This window comes from Chinchilla lanigera, unplaced genomic scaffold (genome assembly GCF_000276665.1).
Source record: "Chinchilla lanigera isolate Chin_1 unplaced genomic scaffold, ChiLan1.0 scaffold00001, whole genome shotgun sequence".
NCBI classification, from domain to species: domain Eukaryota; kingdom Metazoa; phylum Chordata; class Mammalia; order Rodentia; family Chinchillidae; genus Chinchilla; species Chinchilla lanigera.
The window spans coordinates 51,887,485-51,897,760 of NW_004955402.1; positions in this window are offsets into that span (position 1 = coordinate 51,887,485).

The following is a 10,276-nucleotide window of genomic DNA, read 5'->3' on the forward strand; positions in this document are numbered from 1 at the left end:
TATTATAATATTGTTGATAAAAAATGTAGTAAATTAGAAAAAATCTAACACAAAATTTCTTTACCATATAACTCTTATTAAAATATTACTTTGCAAATAAAGTACAAGTAAGCTTAGGAGTTAATTTTTTTAATTAGCAGCATTTAAAATAATCTGATAGGCTGAAGGTTCGTTTTGCAGTAAAATATAGTACATGAAAGCTGACTTAACATATATAATTTAAAAGCAATGAAAATAACAAAATAAATACAAAAAATAAACCTCAAGTTACAAGAATGGAATGTAGCATATCAGAGGGTCAATGTTTAGTTTCTTAGTTGAGAATTATTATCCTCATGTTAGGTCATAAACTAGATGAACCCTTCTCAAAATCTAATTGTAATTAGATATCCTATGCTAGTTATATAGTTGTGTTATCATTGAAGATTTGCCATTGTAAAATAATCCCTATCCTTTAATAACTGGAAGTCAAAACAGTGCCTATCTCTTGCAAACTGTAAGTCAGAACTGGAACTATATGGATAAATTTATTTTTTTATCATTGAAGCAGTAGAAGAAAGCATTGACATAAAATATTTAATTGAAGAAAATCAGAAAATTCAGTTATTACTAATCAAAACCATCATTTAAGCAACTTAAATATAAATGATTTTTCATCTTTCTTTTAGATTTACCATCAAATATTTGATCTAATGCAAAATTTTCATTCATGTAGGACAATATGACAGCTTCCACCCTTCCTTTGATAGAAAACTATAATTTCCATTTTAAGCTCCTCTTTGCATGTTTGTCATCATTGCAAAATTAAAGTAGGAAATTGCGGTATAATGTGGCTATTTTCATGTTTTGAACTCAAAATGCCAATTTACTTAAGAAACAGAAGTTATATTTTATCAGTATATTTTGTGTGCAAATATGAAGTAAAAGGCTTTCTCTTAAGGTATGGACAGTTATTAGGGGCAATATCAAAACTTTTTTTTTGAATTTTTGACATAATGAAACTAAATATACTTAGCAACACATTAAACATGAACATTTGTCCATCCATTTTATATGCTTGGCATATCCTTCTTAGGCTATAAAGATATAGATAAAAGATTTTAATTCTGGATAATGTAAAGAAGACAACTGGAGAATGAGGAAATGCAGAGTAAGTGTGTAAGAGTAAGCATATGGGAAAAATAAAAGTGCCAACTGAGTTGCCCACTGTTATAGACTTTGGGCTGAAAGCTAGCTGCAGATATCACTGCATTAGCATGCAATAATTCTCAAAGACCACTTGCAAAATATGTTGCCTGATAATACAGAAATTTCATAAATATTTGAGGTAAATACATAAAGAAAAATGTAATTGTGCTAATCTCTTGCTAAGCCTTCAAATGTACAAAGGACAAAGTAGGAAAAAAACATTTGCAAAACAAATTTGAAAGTTAAGTATAATCAATTTAATGGCCAACTAAAATGTAACAAAACAATGCCAATGATTTTTGATGGAATGTAACAGAAATTAGTCTTTGTTTTGTTTTATTTTGTTTCCAGTACTGGGAATGGAACTCACCACCTCACACTTGCCAGACAGGAGCTGTGCTGCTAAATCCCAAGGCCCCAGAAATTAGTCTTTACCAAATAATATTCATAATGTAGAGTTGAGTATCCAAATTACTCAATATATATAAAACATACAAAACCAGTATAGTATGACAAATTAAAGAAAAAATTTCCTTGGTAGGATATTACTTAGGAATACTAAAAATGAATGGGGAACTTCTAAAAGATGGCAGAATGGTAAGCATCAGAAAAATCGCCTCTTTGATATTTGGAATCTAGACACTGGAATATAGCAACATGTGGAAGAGAAGGAGAGAAATTGCTCTGCAGGACATGCCAAAAATCTGAAGTGAGAATTAGAGTCCATGAGGAGAGTGAAAGGAGGGATCATAAGGTACAAGACAGAAGTGGCAGGTGGCACTGTCTCCCTGAGCCCTGCCTGGAAGCATGGACACATCATGTCAAGCCTCCAGTGGCATGGTGACTACTGGCAACACCAGAGGCCTCCACTGAGACGTACAACAGAGGAGTGCAGCAGTGAACACTGGGAGCAATGGTGACTGGTGAGTTATTCATATTCAGATGCCTCCCTGGAGAAGGCAACTGGCCAGTAGCCATCTGGGAAAGGAGCCAACTGAAGACAACTCACAGCAGCTGTGGGCTGGTTCTATCTAGGGCCTCCAAGTGCAGCATGAGTCACAGCCATGTTCAAGCCAGCAGGAGGTCAGAGAACTGAGTGCAAGCCAGGAGGGAGCCAAGTTCAACATAGCAGGAGCCACTCAGAGTACTGTAGGCTGAAAAACTTGATTGGCAGCTTCACAGCCAGAAGGCAGAAGCAGGCTGATTTTCAGTGAAACTGAAGGCCCAGATCCAATGCAATTTTCCACCACAAACATAATTCTACTGCTAGCTTTCTGGAATCAATCAACATGGATCTGCAGTCAGTCTGCCACCTCTTCCAACCAGACACAGCAGAGACACTCCCCAGAGTGGACATATTTTTTCTGCTTTTCTTCTGTTTTATTTACTTATGTTTCTATTTCTAATTTTTTTGTGTGCTTTGGGAATTTTTATTTTTATACAAGTGAGAATATACTTTATACTTTTTGGTTGTTTTGTTCTGTTCTTTTTTTGTTTCTTCTTTCCCTTCTGCCTTCTTCACCAGTTCCCAAAGCTTGTATAATCTTCCTTTCCTTTTCAGCTTTGGTTCAATTCCTATCCTTTTATTTCTTTCTTTTTCCCCTAACTCCTTTTGAATTTCCTACCCTGAGAGTAAAATTGGCATATTGAGGTGATATTTATTATACAGTTCTCTGGGATGTTTTAGATTTTGTTATATGAATGGAAATATTGTTCATATGCTTAAAGGTGCCAAAGTAATAGTGACCCCAGTTTGTTATTTTCTAGGGTATGTTTGATGCTATTGTCATTACTGATTGTACTACTGTAGCCAAGGTGATATAGTAGTTTTAATCAGTCATTGCTACTTGTATGCCAAAACTGAGATTGCCTGAGGTCATAAATAATACTATAGGCCAGTGCCAAACAGCCATGGGCTGGGCCAAATAGGTAGTGATTTCTCAACCTCAAAACACTGAAGAGGTAGGAGCTTGTAACAGACTCAAAACCCAAAAGCCAGCTTCACCTAGAATGCATCTCTGAGAAGCAGTAATTTCTAAAGTGTTCATGATACTAGTAGCAATAAAGATACCTACCGCAAAGAATTTGCAAGGATCAATGCAGGAATTACACTTAAAAAAATAGAAAAAAAGAAAGTATGGATGGAAGATACAACCCAAGATTTCCAGGTCACCAAAGGCAAACTCATGGAGGGGAGGGCAATGAGGTGGAATATTTCAAAAGCCATCTGCCTGGACTTTTTAAAGTGGTAAAGTGGAAGTAACAAACAAAATGACTGAAGCAATAGAAAAAAATCAAATCAGAAAAAAATTTCTCAGATAACTTCAGAGACGATGACCATAATGAAGAGAATGATCAGTGAATCTAGAGAATATACAGATAAAAAATAGAAGAGTTTAGAAAAATGATGAAAACCACTAATATCCAACATATAAAATAAACGGATCTGTGAAACATAATCAACCAGATATCCAGATACTAAAAATTATATTAAAAGTATATGTAGCAGAATGGACAAATGTGAGGGCAGAATATTATTTCTAGAAGACAGAATTGTGGTTAGAGATCATGAAAAGAAAGATTTCTTAAAAAGAGCAAAGGACAATGAAGAATCAATCTAGCAGCTGCTAGATTATGCAAAAAAAGAGTAACAGAAGATTGATTGGAACGAATGAAAAAGCAGGGGATAGCACAAATGACATTTAAAAAAAAAACTGTTCACAGAAGTCATGGAAGAAAACTACTGAAGCAGTGGAGAAGAGTTTGACTTACAGAAAAACAAATCACTTAAACTCCAATTATCCATATTTAGAGAAAAATCTACTTTCAAAGGATATGAGTCAGTTTGCCAGAAATTCAACTCAAAAGCAGAATCTTAAAAGCTGCTAGAGAAAAAAAGAGTGAAGTATTTCAAGCCCTAAAAGAAAACAACCTCCAACCCATATTGCTGTACCCCACACAACTATTTTTCAAAATTGATGGAGAAATACGATACTTTCATGAAAAAACTTCTGAGGAAGTTCATGACCACCAAGCTGGAACTCCAAAATATTCTAAAGGACATTCCAAAAACAGATAAGGAAGACAACTCCAAGAATCCACATAGAATGTAATGGTGTTGCTCTCTCTACCTAAAGCTTGGACTCACTGTGTAGTCGAGTAGGACTTGATCTTATAGTGATCTGCCTGCCTCAGCCTCCTTTAATGCTGAGATTACAGGTGTGCACCAGCATATCCAGAAACACCTACAATATTAATAAACAATATCAATTCTAATAAAAAGAGAGAAAAAAGATATTTTTAAAACTTTAGTAAAACTTCTGAGGTTTTACAAATACCAAGATATGTAAAATTATACACTAGGTTACTGAAATAATGATGAAAGGAGAAAAAGTATGGCAAATAATTAGAAAAGTAATTTAAATAACAAAATGCACAGATTTAAAAGAATAGTAAATTAAAGAAAAAGGAAATTCTATTTAAACTGAAAACCAAAAGTAAAAAGATAAAATTTCATAGAGGTAATTGGAAGAAAACTTACAGTGAAAATAAAAAATTATAATTAATACTAACTGCTCATCTGAAGTTATAAAATACAGAGCAGAAAGGAGCTGTCTTTAAAATTGTGAAAGAGCTGGGTATGGTGACATATGACTATAATCCCAGCCCTTGGGAGGCTGAAGTAGGAAGATCACTATGAATTTCAAACCAGCCTGGGCTACAAGGTAAGATCCTATCTCAAAAAAACCCCAAATAAATATATAAGCAAACAAACAAATATATAAAATGATGGCAGAAAAAAACTTACAGTAAATAAGTCAGCATTATTTAGCCAATAAAATTCTCCAGAATGAAGACAAAATAGTTAAATCAGTGAATATTAGAGATTGCATTACTGACAAAGATATGGTATAATACATATTAATAGAAATTCTTCAAACTGAAGGAATACATATTAGGAAAAATGCTGAACCTTAAAGGCAAAGTAATTGGCACTGAAAATGATAAAAAATTTGTAATTATAATTAATTTTCCTATTAATTTATTTAAATACACATGACTGTCATGCATATATTTAAACATTTTATGTGAAGTTACACAAAATATATTTATACAAATATATAAGCACATAAACTATACAGCAAAATTCCAGTAGAAATAACTGAATTTAAAATAGATGAAAATGGTACAAAAGAAAACATGAAAGAAAAAAAATGAAATTGGAATAGATAATTTAAATAGCAAAATGATTGAAATAATCAAAACATATACAATTAAATACATGTGGAAAGCCTAAACATTTCAAGAAAACTCAGAATGTCAGGTTGTTAACCACTAACAGTTTATCCCAAGCATCATTCAAGTAGTGCATTTGTTTAACTACTGACTATGCTGAGTGTGATGGTTGATACACTGTTTCAACTCAAGAAGTCTATAAGCTTAATTAAGTAATTCAGCAGTTCTACATCCTAGGGTATAGGGGATATGCCCTTACCACTAGAGGATGTTTATCTTTGTGTCAACTGGAGAAGTTGAGAAGTTTAACTAAGTTACTGAGCAGAGGGTCGGGGTCTTCACTTCATAAACATCCTGAGCCTCTGCAAGAGGAGGGCACAGAGAAGGTGTGAGTGCTACACCCACCTGAGTGTGAGTAACCTGCTTACAGTATAAGGAAAGGAAACAGGCTTGCTCTCCCCTCTTGTGCTCTTGTTATTTTTATTGTTTTCTGCCACTATGGACAGTTACCCCTGTGCCATGACACCTAGCCTTGGAGACAGCTGAATATGGAATCAAACCTCCATAAACTGGGACCTAAACACACCTTTCCTTTCTTAATTTTGGGTGTTGGGTATTTTGTCTCAGCAAGAAGGGAAAAGTAACTAAGATACCAAGTGTCACTCAGGCAAGTGTCATTTCAAACAGTAGATTTTTGTATTGAATTAATTTGATAATTTTTGTTTTTTATTTCCTGTTATATTATCTCATAAAAATAACAAAAATGTGCAATTTTTATTATCATACATTTAAATAATAGGACTGGTAAGTGATTAATTAAAAATGAAAAGCAACTTTACATTTTCTATAAGATGTATCTTAAATAGAAAAACACATTAAAAGAAAAGGCATATGAAAGTTAATTTTGTTAATTGCAGTGTTAATGTTTTCCTCCTTTTATTTTTAAATTTAAAAATTATAAATAAAAAATAATAAAAATGAAAAGGTTTTCAAGTTATGACAGTAATATTCCATTTCATCAGGATGTCACAGTTTTATGTCCATTATTCTGCAAAACCAGTTTTAAATTTAGATAAGTGAAATATGAAGACAGAATTAAACAATTGTATAAACATAAGAGGAATTTTATAATACCTCACATTCATCCACTGATAAACACTTTGACAATTATCAACAGTAGCAAGTGAGCTGTTAACTATCTGAACCTACTGATATTGAGCAACATAGCAAATAAATATATATCTTGCATTCTTTTCAAGTCAATATGACACACTTATGAAGATAGTGTATATTTGGAGACATCAAACTGTTCCAAAAGTTTTATATGCCCTCTCATCATGGAGGTGAAGTATATAGTGTTCTTAAAGTTAAGATCTGAGTGTATACTATATAAGCTACTTAAAGTATAAACTGGTTGTAAATTTTCTTTATTTCATATTAAATAATTTAAAAATTCTTCATGCATCAAGAAATCAAAATGGAAAAATTCAAGTGATACTGTAGAGAAGACATTATGCATTAATATATTTTAGAATTCCATCAGTTTATATGGATAATGTGTTCTTAAAGAGACAAGGTATCATTCACCATCTGAATAAAACATCAAATATCAAAATGTTAAAGATAATTTATTTTATCTTAAATAGAAGAAAACAAATTTCTAAACATAATAATTGGAGAGGTACAATGATTAATTCACTGTGTATCATTATCTTTATATTAGTTACTCACAGTACAAGATATAGGCATTTAATTGTACAAACAATATTAGCACAAATCTTTCTTTCCAAGGAACTAAGAGATACTATCTTTGTAACTATCTTAACTATCATGTGTATATATATTTTTTCCCCTTCCCTTCCTTTCTTCCTTTTGCTTTCCTCCATCACTGTTTACTTTTTCCTTTGAAAAGTTTCATCCCAATTCACAATATCTATTTTACTTTTCTAATCTTATTTACTTATTCAGTTTCTCACACTAGTGAGACAATACATTATTCACAAATGTAGATTTCACTTATAAATATGGTCTTAAGATGCATCCATTTAGCTATGAAAGTCTCAAGTAAAAATACACATCTTTTTTATCCATACCTTGGTGGATGAACATTTGGTTGTTTCCAAAATTTACAAATTGTGCTGCTATAAAGATGGATATACATATGTTACTGTGGTATGACTTTTTAAAACTATTCTGGGAGGATACCCAGAAGGGGTACACTTGGGTTAAATGAGACCTCTAATCCTAGTTTTCTGAGGAATCTCCACATTGATTTCCACAGTGGTTTAATAGGTCTACACTCCCAGTAAAAATAAAGAAGTGTTCTTTTTTTGCCACAGCCTCTCCAGCACTTGTTATTGGTTAATTTCTTGAAGATATTCATTCTTTCTGGAGTGAGATGGAATCACACTATTGTTTTAATTTACATTTCTCAAATGACCAATAATGTTGAACATATATATATATATATTTATTTGCCATTTACATTTCTTCATTTGATAAGTGTATTCATCTCAGATGCCATTTTAAGAATGGATTTTGATTTGGGGGGCTTAATTATTTTCAATTCTTTATATTTTCTGGATATAAGTTCTTTGTCTGTGGGACAACAGGCTATAATTTTTTCCCACTTTGCAGATTGTTTTTTCATTCTGATGGTGATTTCTTTTGTCATACCAAAGCTTTTTAATAAGATGTGATCCTGTTGATTCTTTGCAGTATTTCCCATGTGTTCTGGGTTTGTTTATGAAGTCTCTGCCTACATCTATGTCTTCAAAATCTCTACCTTTTTTTTCTCACAGTAGATTTAGTGTTTCTCTTTTAATACATGAATCTTTGATCCATTTTGACTTAAGTTTAATGCATTATGATAGACATGGGTTCAGTTTTAGTCTTTGGCATATAGAGAGATAGTTTTTCCAGCACCATTTATTAAAAAGACTATCTTTCTTCCATTGAACATATTTTACTCCTTTGGCAAAGACAAGGTGGATGAGTGTGTTTGGAGTTGTGCTTCATCTATTCTGGGCTTTTCTTTGTTCATTAATTTTTACTTACATTTTAAATTTCATTGGTTGACACCAAGTTACATAGAATTTTTATATCTCCTTGATTTAATTTTGTCTAGGAATCTGTCTACTTCTTTTGTGTTTTCCATCTTTTTAGAATATAAGTTCTCATAGTAGGCATTGATGATCTGCTGGATTTCTGTGGAATCCATTATTATTCCCCCATTTTCACTCAGAATTTTTTGAATTTATGTTTTTTCTTTCCTCTTGATGAAGTTGGCTATGTTTACCAATTTTATTTATTTTTTTAAAAAACCAAATTTTTGATTCATTTATTGTATTATTTTCTTAGCCTTAATTGGATTAATTTTTGCTCTTATCTTTATAATTTTCTCCCTCACATGAGATTTGTGTTTGGTTTGCTCTCCTTCTTCTAGAAGTTTGAAATTCAACATTAGGTTGTTTATTTGAGTTCGTGGAGTTTTCCTGATGTGTGATTTCGTTGCTATAAATTTCCCTTATAGGAATGCTTTCATTGCTTCTCAAAATTCCAGTATGTTGTACTAGCAGTATCATTTAATTGTATATATTCCTTATTTTCACTATAATTAAATTAAATTAATTAATTTATGTTAATTTAATTGGTTGTTCAGAATTGGTTGTTGTTTAACTTCCATGTATTTATGTGGATTTTTAAAATTTCTTTTGTCACTGATTTCCAGTTTCATTGTCCTATGGTCAGTTAGTATACGTGGGATGATTTCAATTCCTCTACATTTACTTAAGAATGATTTGTGGGATAATACGTGTTTTATTTGGAAAATGTCTTATATACACCTGAGAAGACTTTATTCTGATATTTTGGGATGGAACACTATGTAGACATCTACTAAGTGCATTTGTTCACAGGCTTTAATTGTGTATATTGTTTAACTTTTTCTTTAATTTCCTCTGCAATCCATTGGTTAATCAGAAGGATGTTGTTTAATTTCCCTGTGTTAATGTAGTTTTTCTGATTTCCTTTGTCATTGATTTCCAGTTTCATTGTGCTATGGTCAGATACTATTCATGGCATGATTTCAATTCAACTACATTTTCTTAAACATGTTATATAAACTAATATTTTACAGAACATCCCATGTGCAGCTAAGAAAAATGTGTATTCTGATGTTTTGAGGTGGAACACTCTGTAAGCATCTACCAAGTGCATTTGTTCATAGGCTTGGTTTAATTCTAATATTTCTGTGTTCATTTTTTTTGTTTAGTTGACCCATCTGTTTCTGAGAGTAGTGTATCACAATCACCCACTACAATTTTGTTAGTGCTTATTTGGTTTCTCATGTTTTTTAATGCTTGTTTTATATAGTTGGGTGCACTAGTGTTGGTGCGTAAATATTTATGTAGTTATCACTTCTTGAAGTTTTACTTTAAAAAGTATGTAGTGACCTTCTTTGTCTCTTTTGATTAGTTTTGACTTAAAGTATCCAGTGTCTACAAATAGAATAGCTACCCCTGCTTTTTTTCTGAGTTGCTGTGGAATAGAGAATTGTTTTCCGTCCTTTCACTTTTAGTCTATGAATTTCTTTTTCAGTTAAATATGTGTCTTGAATGCAGAATTTTGTTGAATCTTGCATATTGATCCATTCTGTAGGCTTGCTTCTTTTGATTGGTGAGTTGAGACCATTTACATTGATGGTTATACTGAATATGTGTTGGTTTATTTTACATATTATTTTTCTGTTGTTTGTTCCCCATATTTCTCCATTACTTAATTGCTTACACCTCCTTGTAGCTTGTTTCTATTGTTGTTCTTTGGTTTTTTTTTTTTTTTTTTTTTTTTTTTT